This window comes from Oryzias melastigma, linkage group LG14, assembly GCF_002922805.2.
Source record: "Oryzias melastigma strain HK-1 linkage group LG14, ASM292280v2, whole genome shotgun sequence".
NCBI lineage: Eukaryota > Metazoa > Chordata > Actinopteri > Beloniformes > Adrianichthyidae > Oryzias > Oryzias melastigma.
The window spans coordinates 5,392,168-5,419,167 of record NC_050525.1 but is presented as its reverse complement, the minus strand read 5'-3'; the positions used below and the strand labels follow the sequence as shown (position 1 = coordinate 5,419,167).

The 27,000-nt window shown below is 40.0% G+C and overlaps 1 long non-coding RNA gene across 1 annotated transcript in view; it reads right to left on the bottom strand.

Moving 5' to 3' along the window:
* Positions 1–27,000, bottom strand: part of LOC112138079 — a 57,753-nt gene that overhangs the window by 10,348 nt on the left and 20,405 nt on the right. Inside the window, exon 2 of the long non-coding RNA XR_002917704.2 lies at positions 5,667–5,732. This is a non-coding gene — a long non-coding RNA (uncharacterized LOC112138079). The remainder of the gene's footprint in view (positions 1–5,666; positions 5,733–27,000) is intronic.

Here is a 27,000-nt window from a genome sequence, read left to right as displayed (position 1 = left end):
AATCAGAACTGAATTGATTCAGGCTCTTGTGAAATATAACAGATACCAGCCCTATACGCATCACCAGTCAAACTAAACATTTTTACAGGAAATTCAATTGGAGGATGCACTGAATTATGAGGCTGATTTTCTATTTCTGAACAAATCTATAGGATTTCTATGGTTTAAAAAACAAAGTAAGGGTCACTTAATTAGCTCTGATTTCAATTTTTTAAGTTAGATTTAATTTTTTTTTTGGGTGAGAAGCACCACAAAATGTAAAAAAAACACTATTTTTAGGCTGCTGCTGACATTACACTACCTACTACTACTATATTTGCAGCAATAAGATAATCCTGTGTGGTATTTTATTTTGAAAAAAAGTCCCATGAACAAATGTCGAAAGTTCTAAAATATTTCCTAATTTGAAAAAGGCTATTTATCTTTAAAGAAAAAAAAGTGCATTTATATTTATAATAATAATAGCAATATGATAAATACAAATCAGTGTTATGTTTTTTAAAGAGTGAAGTTAGACTTTGTGACTCCTGCTGGTTTGTGGTCAGTAAGAAATCGACTCCTCAAGTCTTGAAGGCTGCAGACCCCGGAGCTAAACACACCTGATGCAGGTAATCAACAGCAGAAAAGGCAGGAAAACCAGCAGGAGGCCGGCCCTCGAGGCCTGGATTTAGACATCCCAGGCTTAACCCTCTTGGGGCAGGCGTTGCAGATTTATAGCAGCTAAATGCCAACTACCTTTTATTACCCCATATGATAATTTTCCCAAACTATGACAGTTTTTCTCTTACTAAAACTTAATTTGGCCCTCAGACGGAGAAGGAGCCACTTCTGTGAAAATTGTGTTTTTAACTTGTTCCATGGAACTTTATGTCCAAATCCGAATTCTTCCCTTCTCCATACCCCTCCATTTGAAGGGGGTTTAGAAGTACAAGTGGTGTCCGAAATATATTTTTTAATATCCGCCCCTCCAAGTGGAGGGAAACAGACTCCTCCCTCACGACGGCATTCCGTGGATGAGGAGCGATTTTCTTCATGTGGGTGCGCTCTGAAGCACAGAAGTTTACATTTAAATGACTTTTTGTTATAGTATGACCTTTATAAAGTTATAAAACCGCTGTTGTTATGTATATCAGACGCTGGAACTGACATTAACGCTAGCTGACAGGCAAGTCACAGAAGTCAGGGAAGAAAACAGATTGGGCCTTCCTGTTCCATTACATTTTTAAACCTTTGAATTTTCAGATTTCTTTTTAACACTTGATTATCAAACAGTAAAAATGTATTCCCCAAAAAATGCTATGCTGCTGACAAGACCCACACCTAACCCCCAATCCGCCCAGACAGGCAAAGGAAACAATATCCCACAATTCCTTGTGCAGCCAGGTCTGACAGCAGACCCAATGTGTCTGCGAGCATCGCTAAAAAATTAACTCCAAATCCCATCATACAGTGCGTCAGCTGCCTTGAACCAGCTGGCTTAGAAAAATAAGACTTATTTATTTTATTTTATATTACTTATTTTTTTTTATGAGAAATATAAATAAACTATTATTTTTTGCACAAAAAAAAAATTAGGAAAAAATAGATTTTTTTCCCCGAAAATAATTATAAGAGTTTATAACTTTTAACAGAGGTTCACAAGTCTTCTTTTCAAAATAAAAGTCTTCCTGTGTCACAAAGGATCATCTCGATTTTGGGTAGTGTAATGTTAGCAATAATATTTATATATATAGATACAGACGTGGACAAAAGTGTTGGTACCCCTCAGTTAAAGAAGGACAAACCCACAATTCTCACTGAAATCACTCAAAACTTACAAAAGTAACAATAAATAAAACACCTGTGATGTCAATTAAAGGACACACCTGAGTTAATCATGTCACTCTGGTCAGATAGTTTTCAATCTTTCATTGAGGTACAATCATTTTTTGATGTTTTTTGATGTTTTTTTTTTAATAATTATGTTAATCAACAATTCAAAATTGATGGCTGATTTTGATTGTTTAATTTTTTTTTTTTTTATTTATTGTTACTTTTGTAAGTTTCAAGTGATTTCAGTGAGAATTGTGGGTTTGTCCTTCTTTAACTGAGGGGTACCAACACTTTTGTTCACCACTGTGTATACATAGTTTACATTTGTGGTGCTTCTTAGTCAGAAATTAATTCTAAAATGAAAACAGAGCTAATTAACTGTATTTTTTAACCATGAGGCACACCTAAAAGACTGGAATTTGTCTAAATGTTGAGTTCTTGATTATCAAACCACTATGGCTACTTTGCTTTGGAGGCTCCCAGAGTGATAAGTTATTTAACTTTTAAAAGCTTTGTAATTTTCTTTAACCAGAGAGCCACAATGGAGGGGTAGAAGAGCCAGACGTTTCTCTGGAGCTGCAGGTTGGAGACCCCTGCATTATTACAACCAGTCAATCCAGCTATGATTTTCTGTCATTAACAGAACCACTGATTTTGTCCGCGTGTTTGACATCAGCCCTTTCCTCCTTTAAAATCCAGACTGAGGGAAACTCAAAGCAGGGACACAACCTGAGCAGGACTTCTGTCCCGGGTTAAAATACGCGAGAGAATCTGAACCCAAATAACCAGAACTAACTCCTAGAAGCTAATTCTGGCACGCTGGCAGGGAAGCAGATGTGAAACGGGGTTCTTAAATCACCTGGATGGGTCAGAATCCAGAACGGGCCTGCTGGGACACTTCAGTCCTGTGCACTGATTGGGGGTCTGTTTCCACGCCGTGGCTCAGGGCCAGACAGAGGAGACGGTAGATGCAGCCATGCAGTCCGCAGAAAACAGAGATCCCAGTGTCACCAAGACCAGCTCCAACCTGAAACTAGACCTCCCATCACAAACGCTCATTGTGTGGAACCGTGGGCAAGGCGAGGAGATAACAGCCATAAACTGCCGCGTTTTCCCACGCTGAGAAGCTCAGAAAACAACCGCTGTCTGATGGGAAAACTTGGTCGCCGCAGCTTCAGAAAAACGTCAGTTCTAAAGATCAAACCTCAAACCCTCCAGAAAAAGAACCAAAAACAGCAGCAGCTGGAGAGACCGGGCTGTAAAACCACACAGGAATGTGGCATTAAACAGAGCAGGGACTTCCTGCCATTCTTGACCATCCGTGTTCATGTTAACAGTAAACCACGGAGATCTGCGTCCATGCGGCTGATGGGGAGACGGGCACGGTGCCACTCGGAGGCCATCGGGACTCCGAACGCCCAAGAGTTGCAAGCACAAATGAAGACCGGAACAAGAAAATGTAGCAGCAAACCCACGATGTCAGTCCCTGATCACCCAGTGTCCTGAGTCAGCTCAGATGGATGTCGTCCACAAACCAAACTGAAAGCAACATGGCGCTCTACCAGAAGTCCTAAACACTCTCCGACCTCTACGGAACTTCTTCTCTATAAGTATAATGGTGGATGGTAAACCAATGAAAAGCCTGACCACTCCCACTTATTGTACAGACAATGCAAAATGTCAATGGCATCAAGGCCTGGTTTATTTTGAACCATGTGAACATGGAAGGAGAGCAGTTGAGCTTAGAGAGAATCAATATCATTGACTGTATCAGAGAACTGGAGTGAGCGAGTATGACATCATCCTTTACTTCCCTCTCTAACCAAATGATGTCAATTCAGTCACCATTTTTGTTTTTCACGGCCATGTTGGAACCTGACGCCTTCAGATAGCTGTTGGTCCAAGTCCGTCTGAGTGAAGAAATGGATCCTCGTAGATTTGTTTTTACGTTAAGCGCTTTGTGTTTCGGCCGAATGAAAGGCGCTACACAAAAAAATAAAGATTGAGTTTGAGTCAACATTTCTATGGCAACCACTCTGGCCAATCAGGAATGAGTTTGTTGGAAAGCCACACCCTTATCACTTGAAAGTGGGCTAGACAGAATCGGTCCATCAAAAATTCTGAACGTTGGATTTGAGACCACCTACATCAGAGGTCTCAAACTGGCGGCCCGCGGGCCATTTACGACCCCTAAGTCGATATTTTGTATTTTATATGATTAAGTGTGTGTGAGCTGCAGTTGTATTGTGCACATTTTGACTAGTTTAAATGTGAAGACTATTTTAGTGTGTTTGTAACTACTGACTGTGTGTGCATACAGGCCCCGCCCATTCCAGATTGCTATTTATTCCCAGTTGTTTTATGAAATTACCTCTGTTACCATCTTTTTTTTTTCTCTAAACTAACCTCTTTTACCTTTTTTGTGCCCACCCCCCACTCCTTCTTTTCCATCCGGTCCAACAAATAAAAAAAAGAGATACAAACATAGTTAATATAAATAAAGTTTAGCATAAAATGCAAAAGGAGTTTATACAAATATACACTTTGCGTGTCAGAAAATTAACAACCCCTGTTGTGACAGTAAAATCTGCCCAACACAAGAGGCTAACAGCTCTTTACTCAGATGTGGACAGGACAAAATGAAAAAAATAAATAAATAATTAAAAAAGGAAAAGTCCTTAGCAACTGTTGCTAGCGTCGTTAGCTCCTGACGTTTCACGGGACACGCAAAAGATATTCCTTAGTAGTACATTGACATGAACAAATGTTTAATATAAAATATATATAAATTACAAATTTATATATAAAATGAAAAAAAAAGGATTATCAAGAAAATGTTAACCCTTTAACACCTGCCGGTGATGCTTAAACAAACTTTTTAACATGCGATAACACGCCACTTTTCTCCTTCAGAATCTACTGGAATTACGTTGATCGTGTAAACATTTAAAAAAGATAACAAAAAATCAAAGAACATAAACACTGGAGCTCCGGTGTTAAAGGGTTAAAAAAGAGCAATAATGTTTTTTCTAACCATTAGGATGACTGAGTAACAGCTGTTTATTTCTCTATAGAAGTCTATGGGATTTTGGCTTCTTGGAGCCAGCAAGTATCATCAAGGGGGAGGGGTCACTCAGTCCAGTTCTCTTATACAGTCAATGGTCAGTAGTGAATGGCTACTCTGAATTTGTTGTATTACAACAACAGGATGCTGTTTCTAAATACATAACGACAAGAGTTAGCCTGAAGACTTGCAGTCCATCTTTGCTGATTATGGCACCACTGTGAAGACCACTTCAACTGTGAAGAGGCTCTTGAAACTGAGGAGAGGGAATCAAGTAAACACTGACGTCATACGTGCGCTCCAAGGAAAGCTAGAAGGTTGTACAGTTAACTCCCAGGGTGTAATTCTAAACCATACAACCTACTACCTCAACCCGGATGCACACATTTTCAAACGCCGCCTATCCTGTAGCTACCACACAGACGCGGTTCCCCCTTCTGCGGAGCCTTTCTGAACAGTTGACTCTTCTGCAGTGGTGGGGGCGGCAGAGCATCTCTCCAGTGTGCTTTCTTTCTCCGTACGCACAACAGGCAGACACAGCCGGGCCACAAAAAGAAAGATGAAAGTCGGCGTTCACACCACACTGACAGAGACCCACAGAGGCGAGCTTGTGCGGTCAGATTTGCCACAAGATCGGATCTACGGGTTTGTGCCAAATGGCCAAAATACCAGAATTAGTAAGAAGAGGCGGTAGGAAGCGGGTTCTTACACAAACCCACAGAACCAGAGAGGGGACTCATCCCCAAATCTCCCGGCTGAGCGGACAGATGGGAAGAGAGTGTTAGCTTACCCTTGATTGTTGCATTTTGGGGAGGTGGTGGTGGGTTTCCTGGCCGGTCAACTTTTACTTCCCCTCCTTAAAAACAAAAGAAAGAAAGTTGTTTTCAGTCACCGCACAACGGACGATGATGAGGATTGTCTCTGGACTGACGGGAGCTGATGCCGCCATGCCAGAACACTTAAACCATCAATTCTGAATCTGTCTCAACCTTCGGCTGAAGCTGAAAAACTGAAATAAAAATCAGATCAGCATCTAAAACCAAATGCTTCCACGCTGAGCCAAGCCCCGCCCCAGCTCCACTTTCAGGAAAATCTCTTCATATTTGCTTAAACAGAGTAAAAAAAACTAAATGAAACCTTGGCAACTGTATCACATCCCATAATAATAAAAAGAAGAACTCGGCTGCTCTCTTAAAGTGGCGCACAGAAAGAGGCTGGTTCCGGGCCAACTGTGGTGAGAAGTTAGCTCAACATAGCCGGGACCGCAAACAGCAGAGCCTGAGAGGGATGCCAGTGTAATCAAGCATGCCGCGCCGCTACCATTAACTGTGCCGCTGCCAGACAGCCGCCAGCAAGCCGGCGTCCCCACGGCCCGGCGGCCCGGCAGAGCCAGGCTGCACTGGGATCTGATCCGCAGGATTTTCTGCTGTGTCTCAGCGGGAACACTTTCAGTCCAGCTGTGAGCGTCACCGCGCAGCAAAGCGCCGCCGCCATTTTCTCCGGCACAAAGGGGAATAAAGGAAGAACAAACTGCATTAAAACGCTTTTCTGCCATCATCATTCAGAGTCCCCCCTTTGTGTCCCTCCTGCCCTCTCTGTCCGGCCCAGAAACCGTTACAAAACCTCTGCTGAAAGGATCACATGATTTCCTCCCGGAGAGCTGCAGCATTCCCCGAAAGTATTCTGCTGACATTGTAAAGACATCTTTTGTGTAAATCAAAACGTGAGCCCCGCCTGCCCCCCCTTCCCAAAATCTGGCACCTTCTGGTGGGAAGCAGTGCAAAGGGTGGTGTCATGGCAACCTCCACCTGGCAGGCTGCCCGACGCCCCGAGTCGCAGAGAAGCAGCGACTAATGCGGTGCAGAGCAGGAATGCTCAGCGCCTTCCAAAGTCAACTCTCCGGGTGTGCTGATTGCTTAAGATTTCACAGCACAAGCCAGAATTTTTCTGACACAATAAATGCATGAAACTGGAGGCATGACCGGCTAATGACAAACTCTCGGCTGCATGTCTTCATTCAAGGGTCTGGAGCCAGACCAAACGATATTCAACAGAAACTCAGGGCGTGAGATGATCTGAAGCTTTCAAGAAAACTCTGATCCAAAAATTAAAACTCTTTAATTGAGATTACAAAACATCATGCAGCCAGAAATATGAAAATATGCTCAACTTGTTAGAACTTTAGTGTTCAGCTTCAATGACAGAACTTTAGGAATAAAAGTCTTCAAATTGGACCTACAAGCACACATGTCAAAGTCGAGGCCCGGGGGCCGGATCTGGTAATTCTATCCGGCCCTCCAGATTATTTTGTTTTATTGTTATTAATAGCCTGATGTTATTTTGCATCTATTTCTAACTTGTTTATCATGACAAAATATGTTGTCAAGAGAGTAAAATATTGAAAGTTATTTAAGGTTTAAGCTGATTTATTCTGGAATTTTATTCCTGCCTTTTTATTATTCATAACTGTGTTAAAAAGTTAAATTTTTAGAGTTTAAAAAATTGGTATACTGGTAACTTTTTCGAGTATTTTGGTATTTACTAAGATTTTTTATTCTATTTTGGAGTTTAGCTAATATTTCGGCTACATGCTAGCTGTTTTGGCTAATTTAGGCTTTTTTCCATTTTTTTAGGCTATTTTGAAGTTTAGCTATGTGCTTTCAGCTACATGCCAGCTATTTTGGCTAACATATTTTTTTTCTTTCTTTCTTTCTTTCTTTCTTTCTTTTATTTTTTTAGCCTAATTTGGCATTTAGCTAATATTTTAGCTGGCTATCAGCTTCAGTGTTTTCAGCTATTAATTTCAGCTATCAGGACTGGCATCTTCAGCGGCCAAATTAATCTTACAGCATTCATACTAGCATTATTGTAGGTAAAATATAGCTATATATCTGTTCATAATTATTTTAAATAAAAAAAAATCCTTCTCATCTGTCAACTCTTGTTATTGAAATTGTTCGTTTCTTTAGCTCAAGTCTGCAACACCAGAAACACCCAAAATATAGCCAGTGTTGTTTTTTAAGACATATTTTCTCCAGAGCGACAGGAGTTCATTAGAAATCCTCATCTGGGTTGTGGGATGTTATTTCCCAGCATGCCTTTCTTCCACTAGCTCAGGAGTCTGCAACCAGATCCACATGCGTCTCTTTTATCTCTCCATGGTGGATCCTCGGCCAAACATAAAATAAGTCCTGGAGACTGCTGATCCAGACATGTCGACTATCTGAGTCAGCACCGCTTAACCAAAACTACCTAAAGAAAACAAATAAACAAAGCCCACAAACTAAGACTACCAAGATCCAACCCCAAACTAAAATAACAAAACCAGGCAGTAAGAGGAGAACTTTCTCTCTGAACTGAGGCTTTGTTTAGACCAGGAGTCTGCAGCCCGCAGCTCCAGATCCACATGTGTCTCTTATCTCTCCATGGTGGCTCTTTGGTCAAACATAAAATAAGTCATGGAGACTGCTGACCCAGACATGTCGACCATCAGAGTCAGCAGCTCCCCCTAACTAAAACTACCTAAAGAAAACAAATAAACAAAGCTCACAAACCAAGACTACCAAGATCCAACCCCAAACTAAAATAACAAAACCCAGCAGTGTAAGACTGCTGAAGACAAAGAGGAGAAAAAGAAAAAATAAAGAAAAGAAAAAAGCTGTTTTTTTTAAATAATGATTACTTAATTAGCATTTATTTAATTTATATTAGTTAAATGTATAAATTGATGTCTGAGGTTCACATAGATGATAAACTATGTAGGTTTTTACATCCTGTTGACCTGAAGACATCTTGTTTGTTCAACTCTACCTCCAGAATGAACAGATTTTATATGAAAAGAAAAACTTTGGTAAAAAGTTTGATCTTTTATGAGTTAAAAGCACATATTATCTTGTGCTGCACATTGGTTAATAGCTACAGAACTGCACTGAGATGATCCTGTTTGGCACAGGGCGTCTTCTATTTTGAAAAAAAGTTTTAAAATAATCACATTTTGAGAGATGCTAGGTTCTTTTTATATTTTTGCTTTTGTTTGTGCCAAAAAGAGACAAAATTCATTTTTTTATTAAAAAAAGAAGAAGGTCATGAATGCAAATCCAAATTTCTTAAAGGCTAAAGACGATGTGGCTCCTTCTAGGTTTGATCAGTAGAAAACGAGCCCAGATGGCTCTTTGACTGTTAAAGGTTGATGATTCCTGCACTAGCTTATAGAATCTCACACACCCAAGTTAACGTTAGCGTAGTGAAAAACATCAGAGCTGTCCAGCCGTACAGTTCTGATCCAGATTCCAGCTCAGACGAGGAAAACAAAGACGTTCATGGATCTATTTGTCTGTAAGTGGATGATCAGAATGGAGCAGAGCAGAGAGACGTTCATCCATGGTAGTCGCTGCATCATAAACCTGATCTTTTGTAAACCACAGGTTTAAAAAAGGTCCTGATCCATCATGAATTAATTAAAAAGATTTTCGGAAATGCAGTTTTAAATCTTACATTCTTTCATATATGTCCTCCATTATGAGAAAAATACTACAAGAACATGGGCTGCACAGTGGCGTGGTGGTTAGCGCTCTTGCCTCACAGCGAGAAGGCCCCGGTTCGACTCCCGGCTGGGACCTTTCTGTGTGGAGTTTGCATGTTCTCCCCGTGCATGCGTGGGTTTTCACCGGGGACTCCAGCTTCCTCCCACCGTCCAAAAACATGCTTCATAGGTTCATTGGTGACTCTAAATTGTCCCTAGGTGTGAATGTGAGAGTGAATGTGTGTGTGATTGAGGCCCTGAGACAGACTGGAGACCTGTCCAGGGAGAACCCCGCCTTCGCCCATCAGTAGTCGGGATAGGCTCCAGCACCCCCGCGACCCCGAAAGGGAAGAAGCGGACAGGAAGATGAATGAATGAATGAATGCTACAAGAACATGTTAAAAACACAATTTTCATTCGAACAGGTGGTTGAGAGAAACCAAACAATCACAGCTGGAGTTTACACACTGACACACAACTGCAGTAAAGAAAAATATCACTAAAATATTTGGAAAATGAAGTAAAAACTACTGAAAGGAGGCAGCAGATGACATAATGGTGCTCTCTGCAGCTTTTCTGAAGCCAACCGTGTGCATTTGCTTATGTTTCATCAGCTGATGCAAGGAATGACATGGGGTGGGGTCTCAGAGCCCCCATGACGGGAAATCCCATCGTTTCTGCTGGGTTTGTTTGTTTGGTGTTGGGACGTTCAGAAGAGCCTGCTCTCACGAGTCCACATTTCATAAAACATGTCAGTAAACTGTCAAGGCCAAAGACTGAGCTCTAAAAAAAAAGAAAAAAAAAAGCAGGAAATATTTGAGTCTTCTGGGCACAGAGATGCAGATTCAACATAACATGAATTAGTGCCAACTCTGAAAAGAAAGCAGCATCCTGAGAGGGAAGAACGTCAGCCATGATGCCACATCAGCCGGCACTGATGTCATACTGAGCAGACCAATATGTCTTCCTCTGTTTTTCACAGGAAACACTCTTTTGTATTTTGATGAGTTGACATTTTCTTCACTCCCATATGAACGTCTTCAAATGCATATAAACATGGAGAAGTCGTTTGGTCTTCTCTGACAGAACCCCCTCATGAGGGGGCACGGACCTCTTATGTTAGTCCTATTGTCAATGGAATCTCCATCACTAATATCACACATCGCAAGTTTTTCTAGTTTCACGCAGCCCTACTACAGCGTTTCCAGCCTCGGTTATGCCTAAAATATGACATCTGTAAATCTAGTATCAATGCTAGAATAATTCATTGATTAGATGTAAATTCTAAAGTTTAACAATTGAACAAAATTTTAAGTAATTAGATTCTGTTATAAATTAATCTGGTTTTACATAACTAATGATTCAACAAAGGTGGAGGTTCCAAAAATAAAATATAAATTTTATTAATTCAAAATGATATATTCACATGAAAATACAAGAAATAAACTACAAAGAAAGTTCAAATGAGTCTATGTTGGTATGCTGCATTTACTCCACATGTCAAAGTCAAGGGCCGGGGGCCGCATCCGGCCCTCCAGATCATTTTATCTCATTATTATTAATGGCCCGATGTTATCTTATGCTCATTTCTAACTTGTATAATTTTAACAAAATGTATTTTTATGGAGAGTAAAATATTTAAAGTTATTTAAGGTTTAAGTTGATTTATTCTGGAATAATATTCCTGTCATTTTTGTTATTCATAATTATGTTTAAAAGTTACAGTTTTAAAGTTTTAGAAATTGGCATTCTGCTAGCTTTTTGGACTATTTTGGCATTTACTAAGAGTTTTCAGTCTATTTTTGGGATTAGCTGATATTTCAGCTACATATAGCTGTTTTGGCTAATTTGGGCTTTTCTCAGTTTTTTAGGCTGTTTTGAAGTTCAGCTATTTTTTAAGCTACATGTTAGCTGTTTTGGCTAAACTAGGTTTTTTTTAAAGTTTCTTAGGCTAATTTTGCATTTAGCTAATATTTTAGCTGGCTATCAGCTTCAGCATTTTCAGCTCACCTCACAGTTATACCCATACAATTCAACTTACAGCATTCACACTACGATTACTAGCATTATATATTAGGTAATGGTATATATCTCCAGCAGAGTTCACGCCATGAATATACCGGCAGACAGACCGCTATGCTGGGGTTGGATCACGCTTAAACCTCCAGAACATTTAAAACGTCCCCCGGTGCGCTTGCTGTTGGGAACGTCGGGGGTCTGCAGCTCTCGGGACGCGGCGCCGGACGCGAGCCGGTACCACCAGACATGGTACTGGACGCGAACCGGAGCCGGGTTAGGGTGCAGGAGCTCTCCAGGTCCTAGCGCCGGCCGGTTTTAGCTCGCAGCTCGGTGGTTGGAGACCCGCCCGTGATCTAGTGAGAGCAGCCGGTGAGTTAAAGGGGGGAACGCCCGTGCGCGGTATGGAAAGGCACGTATGAGAAAATCCGCGATTAATGCGTCAAAAAAATTGTCGGCGTCAAGCACATGTCAGATTAATGCGTTTTTAACGCGACAAATCTGACAGCCCTAATAATTACGTAAAAAAGTTATGGTTTTAACGTTTTTAAAATGTAGCTTTAGAGTGCTCAACAAATGTTTATTGTGTTCGGCCCGCGACCTAAGGTATGTTGTGGATTTTGGTCCCTTGTGCGATTGAATTTTGTCACTCCTGATTTACTCTATAAAGGATGAATGCGTTTGGAATCTGAAGGTGGAATGGAAGGAGGGAGTGTTATTTTTATTGTTTTTAATTTAAAAAATGAAATTTCACACCTTTGAACAGGATCACCCACAATACCAGTCTGCTAAAGAGGCTGGATCGATCATCAGACCCATGAATCAGTCTGCTTCAGGTCTGTTGGGAGCGGCTGCTTGACGGTGTTTCAGCCGTGACTGAGCGAAGGTCTTCAGTCAGGAATAGTCCGGGTGGCTGCTTCACTTCCCACTACTTCAAAATAAGAGCTGCTTTAGTCAGAATTTGAACCTATAAGGCTTTAAAAGCCACAATGTGCTGACAGTTTTCAAAAAAAGGCTCAAACGATATAGAAAATGCAGCGTCTGCTGAATACGGTTTCATTCATGTATGTCTGGTCTCTCACACAATCAGAATGAGCTTCTTTAAACCATTTAAAGTCAAACGAGTGTCTTCTAATAGATAAAGCATATTTGGTCCACTTATTTAGAAATTTGACAGATTTATTTTTCCGGGGCTTCCGGCCATCATGGATGAGATCTGAACCTTTACAGAATAATTCCTGCACTCTTATTGGTTGCACTGTTGCCAAGTCCTCGGTGGGGAAAGTAGGAGGTGGCTGTGATCACAGTGGCTGGAGGAAGCCAGGATTAGGACATGAGCGTGTTGGGATAGAGAAAAAACTGAATGAATGTTTGGATACAGTAGGGGCGGCTTTTCTGTTTACTTCAAGTACAAATCCTGGTGAAGCATTGAGTGGGAAGGGTTGGGTTTAGGTCTGCAGTGTCTGGCATGGGAGCAGCAGCTGATGGAGATGTGATCACTAGATGTGATCACCCAGTGAAAACCTAACTGGATTTGTCACTGGGGAATCTGAAAAGTGGTTTTGGATCCGTTAAGAGGATCCGTATGAAGCCCCAAAAAGGATATTGAAGTAAAAAAAAAAAAAAAAAAAAAATGTAAGTAAAAAAAGAAAGAAAAATTCTAAAAACTTTAAATCTGGTTACTAACTGGTGTTTATACTGCTGCACACTGGTTACTATCTGGTGCACACCAGTTACAGTTAGTGATCAAAAAAATATTTCCTTTCAAATTAATTTTTAGAAAAAAACAATTTTGCTTTACTTTTTTGATATTTTTTTTTTCATGTTTTTTTCAGTTACTATCTGGTGCACACCAGTTACTATTTGGTGCACACCAGTTAATAACCAGGAAAAAAGCTTTCTATTTTGTTTTTCTTTTAATGTTTTTGCTTCAATTTTTGCATAAAAAAATGTTTTACTCCATTTTCTAGAAAAATAAATATTTCTTTACACATGAATTCTTAGGAAAAAAAATGGTTTTGGTTTATTTTTTAGAGAAAATGTTTTTAATATTTCATTTTTTCAGTTACTATCTGGTGCACACCAGTTAGTAAGCAGAAGAAAAAAAATTACCTCAATTTGAAAAAAAAGGTTTTTGCTTTAATTTTTAGAAAAACATTTTTTAACTTCAATTTCTTGAAAAAAAATTCAGTTACTATCTGATGCACACCAGTTACTATCTGGCAAGCAACAGTTAGTAACCAGGGGAAAAAAAATACATACATTTTTAGAACACTTTTTTTTTTTTTACTTCAATTATTTTTTTACTTTGATGTCCTTTTAAGGGCTCCGTAGATCTGAAATGGAATCAAAATAATTTTTTACAGCTTTTTCTCTGAAATGATCGACCTGGATTTCCTGACTGCTCCGCAAAAGGAGGCGGGCCTTCAGAGAAGGATAGGTGGAGAGGACCAAACAAATGCATTGTTCAGGGACCTGACCATTTGTGTGTAGGGCTTTGAGTGATTTGGTCATTAAAGAAGCATCATGGTGTTGTTTCATTAACGATTCCACAATTCTCAGTTTAAAACTGAACCGTATGGTAAATCGTTGAACCAAATCCTGTGGAAAGTGATTATTTGCATCCCTACTTTATCCCAGTATGTTTATGTTTAAAGTGTCAAACATGTATTGTGGTAAATGCAAGAAAGATGTATGACTTTTTTTTTTAAAAAGGGTTTTCAAAAATGTTAAGTCTTTTTGTTGTTGCTTTGAAAAACACAAAACACATATTGAACCCAAACAAAACCATGACTCCAAACTCAAAGTCTAAACCGAATCGTGAAGAAATTAAATAGTTGCATTCCAAGTGCTCATGGGAAATGTAAGTGATCGAGGTTGAAACAGAGAATGGATTTTCCACATACACTCTGTGTACAAATTTGTGTATGAAAATTGCAGAACTGTGAAGACTTAATATTAGAAGTTTCAAAATACTCTGGCCTTAAAGGAGAAGGGCGAAGTGCGGGTGGGGTGCATTTCATATCCTGGAAGGCAGGAGGCCGGGGTCATAGTTCAGATGAGAGTGGGTTGGAGCTGGGGCGGGGGGTACAGGACTTCCCCTGGGGGGTGACATCTCACATTGTGAGCCAGACACGGGTGGAAAAATCAGACGGACTTCTCAGGCTGGTAATCCATAAACAGCCATATAGTTCTGCCATTGGGGGAGGGAACGCTGAAGAAAGGCCAGACAGCAATTTAGATGAGAAGAGACATGAAAAGTGAGAGGAGAGCTTCATAAAATACGCTGAGTGCTCTGTGATTACAGCCTGAGGTCATGTAATAGTGTGGGATCAGTAAACACAATCGGAAAACTGAGACGCATTTGACTTTTTCTAAGTCTAAAGATGTAAAGCTGTGTGATCATCAGGAAAACGGTATTTTTGTATTATGAGGCATTACTAATGAGCAGATGTGTGAAGGAGGAGAACCTCAGCAGCTTTGGTCTCCACAAACCTCATTTGGTTTTGGCTGAAATGTTGAATCTGCATTCACAAATTGAGGCCTTCAAGAAAATTCTTTCTTTGAAGACCAACAAGATGTATGATTTATAATGCAAAATGCAAGAAAAATAAACAGAAAAGGAGAGAGGGCAGAAAACAGTTGAGGTTTTGAAGATCCTTCCTTCACCTCTTCAGAACTACAACACGCAGAAGAATGAACCAAAAGGGAGGCGAGGGATTCAAATTTGAACTTCCTTATTCTGGCTTCAAAGAGGGAAAACCCCAAACATAAAGAGGATTTCGGTTTCAAATCCTGGCTTCACTACGCTGACCCACCTGTCTGCTGATCCTGCTGCCTAGCACCAGACTAAACATTCACTCTTTCAGATCCCTCATTGGCTGCACACACGGACCAATAAGCACACAGGAACTGATGATGGAGGGGAGACTCCAGAAAGGGCAGAAAGATGGCGCAAGTGTTTGTGAAGAGGAAATCTTTTTTGGCGCTCGCATGGAGCTGCGCAGCTGCAGCAGACGCTCTGACACAGCACACCTCAGGCAGAACATCACACAGACCCAACCACGGCCGCTATCACTCTTACCGCCGCCAGGACGATCAATAACTAATGAATTCTTTCAGAAACACAAATGCATCTCACACATGAAGCAGCCTCTGCTGATCGATGGATATTAGATCACACCCAGCTCCACAGCGCATCTGCTTAACTGACCTGGAACTGGGTGACGTCTCCTCCCCAAGTTCCCTCTTTGACCTGGACTCTGGCCTTTTATTGTTTCCATTCTACAGAAACGTCAGAGACAAATGCTCCAGCACCTCATCCTGAAGGTGTCACGCTAGACAAAAAGCTGCTTTTATAAGAAAGCTTTGAAAGGTAAAATCTTCAGGTTGGATTTAACGGATTCAGGTCAAGGTTGTTTCAGAGATACAAAAAAACACAAGCCATTTAAAGCACAAAAAAATCCTAGAATATATTTAAAACACATTACTTTGTAAGTCAACAAAGCATGTTTACTCAATTTAGTTTTTTTCAGTGACCCTTACAAAAAAAAACAAACAAAAAAAAAACATAGTTTTTCATATTTTAAATTTAAAGAAAAGGACTAAGCTTAAGATAAATTAAGTACTAAATTGTTAAACTTGGAAAAACAAATACAGAACAACAAAACACATCTAAGATGATCAAATAATACCAATGTTGAAATATATATATATATATTTATATATGTATATATAAATATATATACATATATATCACTCAGTATACATATATGTATACATATGTCATTTAAATGTATTTATATATATATATAAATATATATACATACACATAATATATATATTTATATATATATATACATATATCTGCAAATTTCTATATGCATAATTTTATACTTACACACATTTATGTTTATCATATAAATATGTAAATTAAATGTATAAATTATATATATATGTATACATATGTAATTTAGATCTATCCATATATATAAATGACATAAACATATATACATAATATATAAGTACATATATAATTTATATATATATATATATATATATATATATATATATATATATATATGTACTGTACATTGGTGTGCTTTTTAAATTTATATATATTAAAGTAACAGGCGGAACTGAACGCGAAGTGTTTTTCACTCTGATATTTGTAAAGAGCGCACAAACATGGCCGACCTTCCCGATCTCGTCCTCGACTTTGCTTACAACATTTGGAAGCATTTTGATTTTCATAGTGTTGAGGCTTAATTGGATAATGTGGGGAACACAACAAATTTGTGAAATCACAATTGCGGCTAACAAGACACTATATTTAGTTTGACGTGACTTGAAGAGTGTTTCATTAAAATTGGTCTAATGATAAACATAACATTATCTTATTTAAGGTTGTTGAGTTCAGGGAAAATGTTTTCCTTTTTGTCCGGTGAAACGAAATATTTCTCATGTCAGAATTTTTATGTTCTCAGTTAAAGTTAAACAAGTAAACTGATCTTGTCTTTGCTTATATATGCACTATAGTGGAGAAAATAAGTCATATTAGTCTAGTGTCTTGTAATAAAGAAAAACATTTCTAACAAAATGCAGATCTGAGATGCATTGATCATTGTTTCATAATCGAATCATTGCCTCCTGAATTGTAATCTCATTGTGAGGAACCTCAAGATTCCTATCTCTATAAACTACAAAGAAATTAACATGATCAAAGCTGAAACAGATAACAGATAAACGCTGGATTCAAGTCATTAAAGCCCGAATGAGTCCAGAGGAATTCTTCTGATTTCTTTATTTTGTATCAAAATATCAGATATAATATTCCTGAGGCACTCCTCAAAATAAACTACTGTAAATGTAAGGCTTGTCATATAGTTACAGCACTTCTACACTATTTAAGGATGCAAGTGTCTTTAAGTTTGACATGTTATGTCTTGGGCTGTACGGTGGCGCAGTGGTTAGCGCTCTTGCCTCACAGTGAGAAGGCCCCGGTTCGAATCCCGGCTGGGACCTTTCTGTGTGGAGTTTGCATGTTCTCCCCGTGCATGCGTGGGTTTTCACCGGGGACTCCGGCTTCCTCCCACCGTCCAAAAACATGCTTCATAGGTTAATCGGTGACTCTGAATGTGAATGTGAGAATGTGAATGTGAATGTGAGAGTGAATGGGTGTGATTGAGGCCCTGAGACAGACTGGAGACCTGTCCAGGGTGAACCCCGCCTTCGCCCATCAGCAGCCGGGTTAGGCTCTGGGACCCCCGCGACCCCGAAAGGGAAAAAGCGACCAAGAAGAAGATGAATGAATGAATGTTATGTCTTGTTTAGAGAATCATTTCATTAAAGAAGTCACTAAAGCACTAGTGTTTCTTTTTCCTTGTCAAACTAGCTTCTGTAAAGGGTCCAGAACCACAGAACTGGACCACAGAGTGATCTTCAGGTGATGCTTCTAGACCTGATCCTGAAATCCCCAAACCGCATGAAGGAAGTGATGGCATTTTTAAAAAGAAATTGCTCAAATATAAGTTCTTCGTTTGTTTCTAACCACTGGCAATTTTAAACATCCCTTTGAGAAGGTGAGTAGAACCTCTTGTGGTCGTTCTGAATGTGGAACAGGCGTGTGAATCGGGAGTCAGGAGTGTAAATATATGAAAAATGTGAAGCTCAGCTTCACATGTGAACAAGCAGCAGGAGCAGCTTCACAAGGAGAAGTGGACCTCTGCATTCACGTACAGGAGTATCTCAGACAGACGGTTCAGGCCGGAGCACTGGCCCGTCCCACACGAGGACACCAGTAGGAAAGGACAGCGCAGGATTATAAGGCGCTCTGCTGTTTCCACTGTGGCCCCCCCGCTGGGCTACACGGCCCCAGCTCCCTTTGTCTGCTATTAACCCGTTAAATCCCGCGGAAGAGCCCATTCACTAATGTGTCACACACCCCGGGGGGGCCAATTGTGCAGAATAATGAACTTAAAGGGGTTACACAGCATTGTCACTGATTCCAGTGTCCCCCCCAACACCCCCCAAAGAAAACACAAGCCCTGTTGTTTCACGGCGTGTGTTGTTTGTTGTGCCCCTGCAGGCAGCGACTGCTCAGACTGGGACCGTCGTTTGGATTGTGGATGTGAGGAACGGTGTCCCAGACCACGACGCAAGAAGATTCTGCTCCCAGAATTCACTGCTGCACAGCTCTGTGTGTTACAGCAGAGATGCTCTGAATCAGAGTAATTATACTGCTCTAATGCCCCCCAAGATTAATGATGTGTGCCTCTGAAGCCAAACCACGAAGCCCACGGCAAGTTACCACCGTAAAAATAAACCCTAATGTGAACAGGTCAGCGGGGGCAGAAACATCTCTGAGCGGGTATTTATACCCTGGGTGTGAGGGGGCCAGAGCCATGCCCGAGATCCAGCAGTGTCACAGACTGAACTGCAGACACGCAACGACATACACCAGGTTTCTGTTTCATTCTAGCAGTGCTCAGAGAAAAGATCAGAGGAACAGTCCTTCACTTCTATGATTCAGCACCTGGATTTTCCGATTTTGTATAAGACAGGGGAGTCAGACTCAATTGCACAAGGGGCCAAAATTCAAAACACACCTTAGGTCACGGGTCAAACAGGATAAACATGTACTGAACAAAAATTGAAAACCGTAATTTTTTAGCATAATTATGAAATAGATATATAGCATTACCTGCAATCATGCTAATGTAACTGCTGTACGCTGAATTTAGCTGCTGAAATCGATAGCTGAAAACACTAAAGCTGTAAGCTAAAATAACTGAAGCTAATAGCTGAAAATGCTTAACCCAATAGCCAGCTAAAATATTAGCTAAATGCCAAAAAAGCCTAAATTAGCCAAAACAGCTAGCATGTAAATATTAGCCTAACTCCAAAACAGCCTAAACAACTAAAAAAAAAAAAAAAACTAAAAAATTAGGCAAAACAGCTAACATGTAGCTGAAATATTAGCTAAACTCCAAAATAGTCTAAAAAACTTAGTAAATGCCAAAGTAGTCCAAAAAGCTAGCAGTATGCCAATTATTAAAACTTCAAAACTGTAACTTTTTAAACATAACTATGAATAATAAAAAGGCAAGAATATTATTCCAGAATAAATCAATTTAAGCCCTAAAAAACTTTCAATATTTTACTTTCTTGACAATATATTTTGTCAAAATTACACATATTAGAAATTAGCGCAAGATAACATCAGGCAATTAATAACAATAAAATAAAATGATCTGGAGGGCCGGATAGAATTACTCAGTGAGCCGGATCCGACTTTGACACGTGGTCTAAGACAAAGGAAGATAACGAGATGATCACATACTCCAGGACTTCTTTATGCCAAACTTCCACCAGTGTGACTCAAAGATAAATACCTGGAACTGGTACAGTGCAGGTGAAGTTTTCCAGAATTCCTTGTATGTCTTCAAGATAATCAAGTGTAAATTAAATATGTGTACAGACAAACAAGTAAAAAAGAATGAATGTCAAAACCATTAGCATTTTATTTTGATAAAGCTCAGCTCACAGTTGTTTTTCCACATCAGAACAATCTCATAATATTAGAACATTCTACCACACTGTATGGTCACATACTTTGATAAATTCATGTTTCCACACATTGGACTGGAATGATGGTTGATCAGTTTCTGCTGCATCACATGTGTGTGCTGTCTGCTATGATGGACGTTTTTAGATTATAGTAAAATAAATCATGTCTCAATCCAAATGGTATTTTCCAATATCAATGATTTATAATTTTTTAAACAATGTTAGGTCGATTAGATTAATTGCTTTCCTCAGACAGGTCAATCTGGTTGGATCAAAGGAATATAAATTGATTTATTAATTAAGTCAATTAATAGGTTATTGATTATCTATCTGCTGCTTTCAATAGAACTATAGTATGGTCACTTCCCCTTTAAGTTCTGTTCCTTAACAGTGTCTGTTATCGTCTCACTGACTCATTTTCCAGAAACACCAGAAAGAAAAACCTCAGGTCTGGCAGGGCGGTGAAGAGCAGGTGAAGAGCACTTGACTTCTACCCAGACTGAACTCAACACTCATGGAGGGCGGAGCACTCTGAGCATCGATGGGGGGTGGGATACTGGGGGTCATGATTCAGCATTTGGGCTGGTGCATAAACACGCTTTCACCTGCACTGCGTTTCTCCTTCAGAATCTGCTGGAATTATCGTGTTAACAGTTAAAAAGTTATAGTATTTTAAAGATTTTATGTTTAAGCGTCACCAGTGACAACAGAAACAAACATCTCTTAAGGTGCTTTCACAGAGAACGTGATTCTCGTGGCGGAGGTGGCTTGTTTCAATATTAAGTCAATGGAAAGGACGCAACATAGGCGAAGTCCCTTGGCGCGATTTGACCGACGGTTGTGGCGCAAAGACCTGGCAGCAGCTCGAATTGGGTGGCGCGGGCAAAATTTAAATATCTGAAGTTTGACAGGTCACCACGTCGCATCTGCCAATCAGAAACCCAGCTTTGGGCATGTAATTTTTTTAAGGGACTTCCGCTCACTCACTCGATATGCTGGCAGAAAGAGAGCCACTGCGGGGTGCAGAGGCTGCTGGCTCTGGCCACATCGAGACATTAAAAAAAAAAAAACACACAAAAAAAAAGGTCCCCACATGTAATTTTTTTCCCCCCTTGGATTAATACTAGACCAGGGGTCTGCAACCTTTAATACTTAAAGAGCGATTTGGGCTGATTTCTCACCGACCAAAAGCCAGTAAGAACCACACATCCTTTAGAAAAATACAACTTTGTATTTATGTTATTTTTATTTTTGGATCGATCGATCGATGTATCCAATTTTTATTTATTTATTTATTTACTTACTTACTTACTTACTTACTTACTTACTTACTTACTTATGTAATGCCCCTTGAGATGCAACATCTCGTTCTCAAGGGGGTCCAAACACAAAACACTACAAAAAACACAAAACAAAATTAAAAGACAAAGAAAAAGACAAGACAAACTTGCATGTACACAAAGCTCTCCTCCTTTCTACCAATAAAAGAATTAAACAACAGATCCAACATAAAGTTGTACATACACACTATTATCTTTTGGCTAAATAAAGCAAAATTTAAGAGTAAATAGATTTTTTCCTGCAAATATGAAACAGTTTATAACTTTTAACAGAGGTTCACTAGACTTCCTTTCAAAATAAAAGACTTCCTGTATCACATAGGATCATCTTGATGGAACAAATCTAGCTATAAGTAGTGTATATGTCAGCAATAAAAAAAAACATTCACTGTGTTTCTTAGCCAGAAATGTATAAATCTAACTTTCTAATTAATTGTACTCTTTGAACCATGAAGCACACTAAAACACTGGAATTTGTCAAAATGTTTAGTTCTGGATTATCAAACCACTATAGCCACATTGCCAAGCTCAGCCACAGAGACACAGAAACATGGTGGAAGCGGCTGTCAAACAGACACAGCCCTCTGTACTGGCAAAATCTTTTAATAATATTCATTTAAACAGATATGATTACTGATTTTTTTTTTTGTAGAACTCTTCACAATAAATAAACCGGATTTATTTTTCAACATCATTTGTCTTCCATACATTCTAAGTGAGATATCCACAAACACCGTTCCTTGTGGTGATCATCCTAAATGTATTAGCTAATAGCTCCTCCCACATGCGGCTGCGCCATCAAGCAGGAACACATTTTTTTGACAGGCGATGAGCAGCGAATTTGTCGCCCGACGAAAGAGGAGCGTCACATGAATCTCATTCGGTGTGAAAGCACCTTAAGAGTAATATGGTTTTTAAGTTAATAAAAAGTCAAATTTCTTGTTTTTATGCACTGATTTGCAAGGCTCAGTGCACTAGGGCTCGGAATCCCTGGGTACCTAAGGATACAATGCGATACCTGATACATGGCTCATTATATCAATCGTATCGCTATACTGCGATAGTTGGTAAAAATTATCTTTAATAACTCACAAAATATAGAAAAACATTTTTGGGGGGTAAAATATATCCCTAATTATTTTTAGCTTAAACACAATCATAATAAAAGTTTTTTTTTGTTTTATTTTGTGCAACAAGTAATAGACACTTTAATGCAAATCAGTAATACTATGTCTTTGACAAGCATTGACACCAATTGAATTGGAATTATCTGTGAAATTCAGTGTTAACAATAGTAAACATGAACAGCAGTGCCACTATTTAGTGCAGACTTGTTGTAAACAACAGAAGAAAATTTAAATAATTCAAGTAGCTCTGAGACACATTGGTCCTCACAACAGCCGGTCTTCCTCCAAAGGAACGTCTCACCAAAGGATGACGAATATAACAATTTACAGCCCCTTCAAACAAAAATAAAAGATCGATACTTGGTGAGAACCCATCAAGAATCAATCGCAGGACTAAATTTTGCGATATATCGCAATATTGATATTTTGGCACACCCCTACCGGGCACACTCTGTAGCCCCTTTGAATTTCTCCCTTCTTTTACCCTCCTAAATCCCATCACATCAGCCTGTGAGCAGGTGAAGTCAGCCAGAGACTTTCCCACGGTCTGAGAGCGAATCCCAACGCCCCGGGCCCTTCCTGAGGGCCGGCCATCTGTCCACTCTGCCTGCAAGGTTGGGGGGCAAAGCGTCAGCTGCACGCCCCAAACTCAACGTTCCAGCACTCCCCTCCTCGTTGAGGAAGATGCTCCTTCGCCCGCTCGCGCTTCCACGGTCAACTCCTGGCGTTTCACTGACCAGCCTGAAACTCACACTGACATCTGAAACGGAATCCGCAGCGAGATGACGTTTGTCTCCCAACAAAGGAGTCCCGCTTGACCTTTGCTCCCTCCGAACAGAAGTCGGAGAGCGGACGGCGGAGCCTTCCGCGCCCCAGCAGAAACAGCAAAAACATCTCGCTCTGAACGGGATCTTCCCTTCAGCCTCCCTGTTCCCCCCCATCCCGCGCGCCCTCCTGAAAGTGTCCAAAGAGAGTCTAGCTCCGGTGGGTTTGCTCCTCGCCCCAGCCTGACGCATTTTTTTAAAACGCGTGACATTGCCTCTGTGGGAGCATGAGAACGGAGCTTCCTCAATAGCGGGGTCCCCCATACCCGGCCCGTAACCATGGAAGCAGATGCCTGCCCTCCCGGCCCTCCTTACCTCCTGTCGATCGGGGCTTTGAGCCGCTCGGCCCCTGAAAAGAGGCTCTGCCCGCCTTTCTCCTCGCTCTGACCGAACTTGCCCCCCTCCTCAAAAGGAGCCATTGAGCAGGTCACTGGTCTAGACTTGTTTGCACGGTCCAGGGAGCAGCCTTGATGTAACCCCTGCTCTCCTCTCTCTCTTTCTCTCCCCCGCCTGCCACAGCAGCCGCCCAGCGCCTGCGAGGGGAGGCGCGGGGGGACACTGGAGACGAGGGTTTGAAAGGGAGCCTGTCCGATTTTGCCATTGTGCCTTTTCATTCATCGATCGCATGAATATCGAACCTTCTGTCCCCGCGTGCGTGAAGCGGAGAGCTTAGCAAGCGTTTTCGGCCCCCCCATTTTTTTTTTTTTTTTTTTCGCAGGTCGCCGGTGAGGGCCCAGAGATTTCTGTTCCAGGCTCGGAAGAATGTCGTTTTCCACCAAGATCACATTTCCTGCGTCTTCACAGCGGTTCGCCTTGATGCTCTGAGGTTATTTCATCACTTTCCACTCAGCCGAATCCCAAAAGGAGCGTTTTCAGGAGGGAGTCACACGCTCGCTTCAGCGTTCAGAGCTCAAATATCCTTTATTAGAAATGAACACTTTTAGTTTAAAGGTGTGCAATTTTAAAAACCACTGCACTAAAATGTTCATCCTCACTTTATGTATTTTAGAGAATTAAAATTAATTTAAAAATGCCTTCAAAAACTGGAAAAAACATAAAAAATTACCTGTTTTTGTCTGTAATTTTTTTTCAGGAAATATTTTATTTAAAAAATATTGCAAGTGTTTTTTTAAATTTAGAAATGATAAAAATATTTTTTGCAGCTGCAGATAAAACAACAAATATTAAAATGATAATTATAGAGGTCAGAGATGGGGGTACAGGTGCTCAAACACATCACATCATGAATGTCTTTTGTTGCTGAGCTGAATCAGTGCGGTTCCTCTCGTCTTTTGCATCATTTCCCTAAAAAATGTTAAATAATATTTTAAGTTTGCTTTCAAACATTTATAAAATTAGAATAAAAACCGTTTTCTTCTGGAACAAAGCGCTGGAGTCTGAACTAAAGCATCAAAAGCACAGCTGAGCTCTGCACCCAGAGCACGGAGGCCCCGCCGCGGCCGCCGCGCTGCATGTAGCGGGCTGCTCTGGCGGGGGCCAATCAAAGGGGGCAGGGGGCGAATCGGGGCAGAAAATGAGCAAATTCAAAGGCAGAGGAAGGAAAGCAAAGGAAGCAGTGGAGTAAGAAGGCATTGTGTTCGCACAACAATCCCAGCTTCCCACGGTGAGCACAAGCTCCGCCTCCACGAATGTTGCCACTGAAAAGCAGCAACCAAAAAAATGATGACGGGATAAAAAATGAATTTCATTTATGGGGACGCTTTTAGAGGAACGGATGAAAATAAAAAAGGAAAAAAGGAGAAAACATCTAATATTTTTTTTTATTTTAGATTTGAATGAAAAGAACAAATAGCAGGAAAATTTGCTAAATATCATTTAGTGAAAAATAAATGCCTAGAAATTAAATATAGCTGTTTAAATTGGTTACTCTAATTGTGAGTGTTTTATTTTAAAAATACATACTTGTGTGATGTAACTGTTAAAACATCAGGAGGAATCAAAGTAAAACCTCAGGCCGACGCCATCATGGATGGTGAGGAAGAGGAGGCGGCGGCGGCGGGATTGCGGTCCTGCTGAACCACCTAATCCTCAACTGCCTCTTCACTACAGAAAATGTAAAATCTCTTCTGGAATATTTCCACTTGACTGACTGTGCAGCAGCGATCACCTGGACCTGCACGGAAACCGGCCTCTTTCTGAGTCTGCGGGGCACAGGGACCCCGACCGCCCCGCAGCCGGCACACCAACACGCCTCCTGCATGCGCATGCACAGTTCTTTAGAGGGGCTCAAGGAGACGCAACTCCCCCCCAAAGAAAAGCTTTTCATTAAACAAATGTGGAGGAGACGCCGCTCCAGAGAAATTCTTCACAGAGCGGGTCTCTGAGCCCTCGCAGCAGATCTGACCCCGGATTCACGGACGGCGTCGGCTGTGAGGAACGCCAAGCCTCTGAACGTGAAAACAACAAGAGGAAGAATGAAGAGGTCCTCCTCACATCCTGTCAATTCCTTCTGTTTATAAGTGTAAAACAAAACTTACAGTTGAGTATAAATATATGATTGTTTAATAAATAATTTGATAAATAAAAAGATTATTTTATTACCCTGACATATTTGAAATTCTGCTTTGAAAATACATTTATATGAATTGTAAATGTTAACTAGATAAGTTGCATTACCTGCAATAATGCTAGTGCGAATGCTGTGAATGCTGAATCTTTTTGCTGAAAACCCAAAAGCTATTTGCAAAATGTTAATTTGCTAAAAGACTGAAACATTTTGTTAAAGAACTATGAAAGAGAGCTGAATTTGACATAAATTTCTAAAAAATATGTAATAAAATTGCTTAAAAATACCTAATACATGACAATTTTGCAAAAATATTTATTTTTTGTTTAAATATGAGCTAAACTCCAAATTAGCCCTCCCCAAAAATAGTAGATGCCAAATAAGCCAAAAAGCTAGATAGCTAAACTCCAAAATAGTCTAAAATTCCACAGGAAACTAAATGGTTAAAAAGTCAAAAAGAGTACCCTGTTGATAGAATAGAAGCTAAAGTCCAAATTAGCATTAAAAAACCCAGTATGTAACAAACTAGCCAAAAAAGTTAGCATGTTACTAAAATATTAGCTAAACTCCAAATTAGCATTAAAAATAATTCAGTAGATGCCAAATTAGCCAAAAAGCTACGACATTACTTAAATACTAGCTAAACTCCAAATTAGCCAAAAAATCCTTTGTAAGTTAAATTAGCCAAAAACGTTAGCCTACTGTTAAAATATTAGCGTAACTCTAAATTAGCCTATAAAAACCCAGAAGATAACAAATTAGCCAAAACCGTTAGCACGTTGCTAACATTTTAGCTAAACTCCACTTTTTGTTGAAAATGACTATAAAAGGTGAAAACATAGGCCATGAATATACTTAAAGGCTTGTTGCTAATCTACTTAAAACTATGAAATTTGAGGAATTTCTTATTCATTTCCTTTGGGGTGTATTTTGTTCAATAGTTAAAAAATTATAAAGTTTTTTTAATACCAAAAATAAGAGCAGTAATGTTCTGAATAAGCTGAACGTTTTGATACCAAAATTGCTGAAATTGTTGTAAGTGTGATTGAGTTTTTACATGAAGAAAAACGTACAGAAAGGAGCAGGAGAATCCCTAAACATTCACACAAATATATGTATATTATGAACTCACCGCATAAGAATCTGAAAATACTTTAACTGATGAGCTAAAGAGTTTCATCACTAAATAGAAGCGATGAA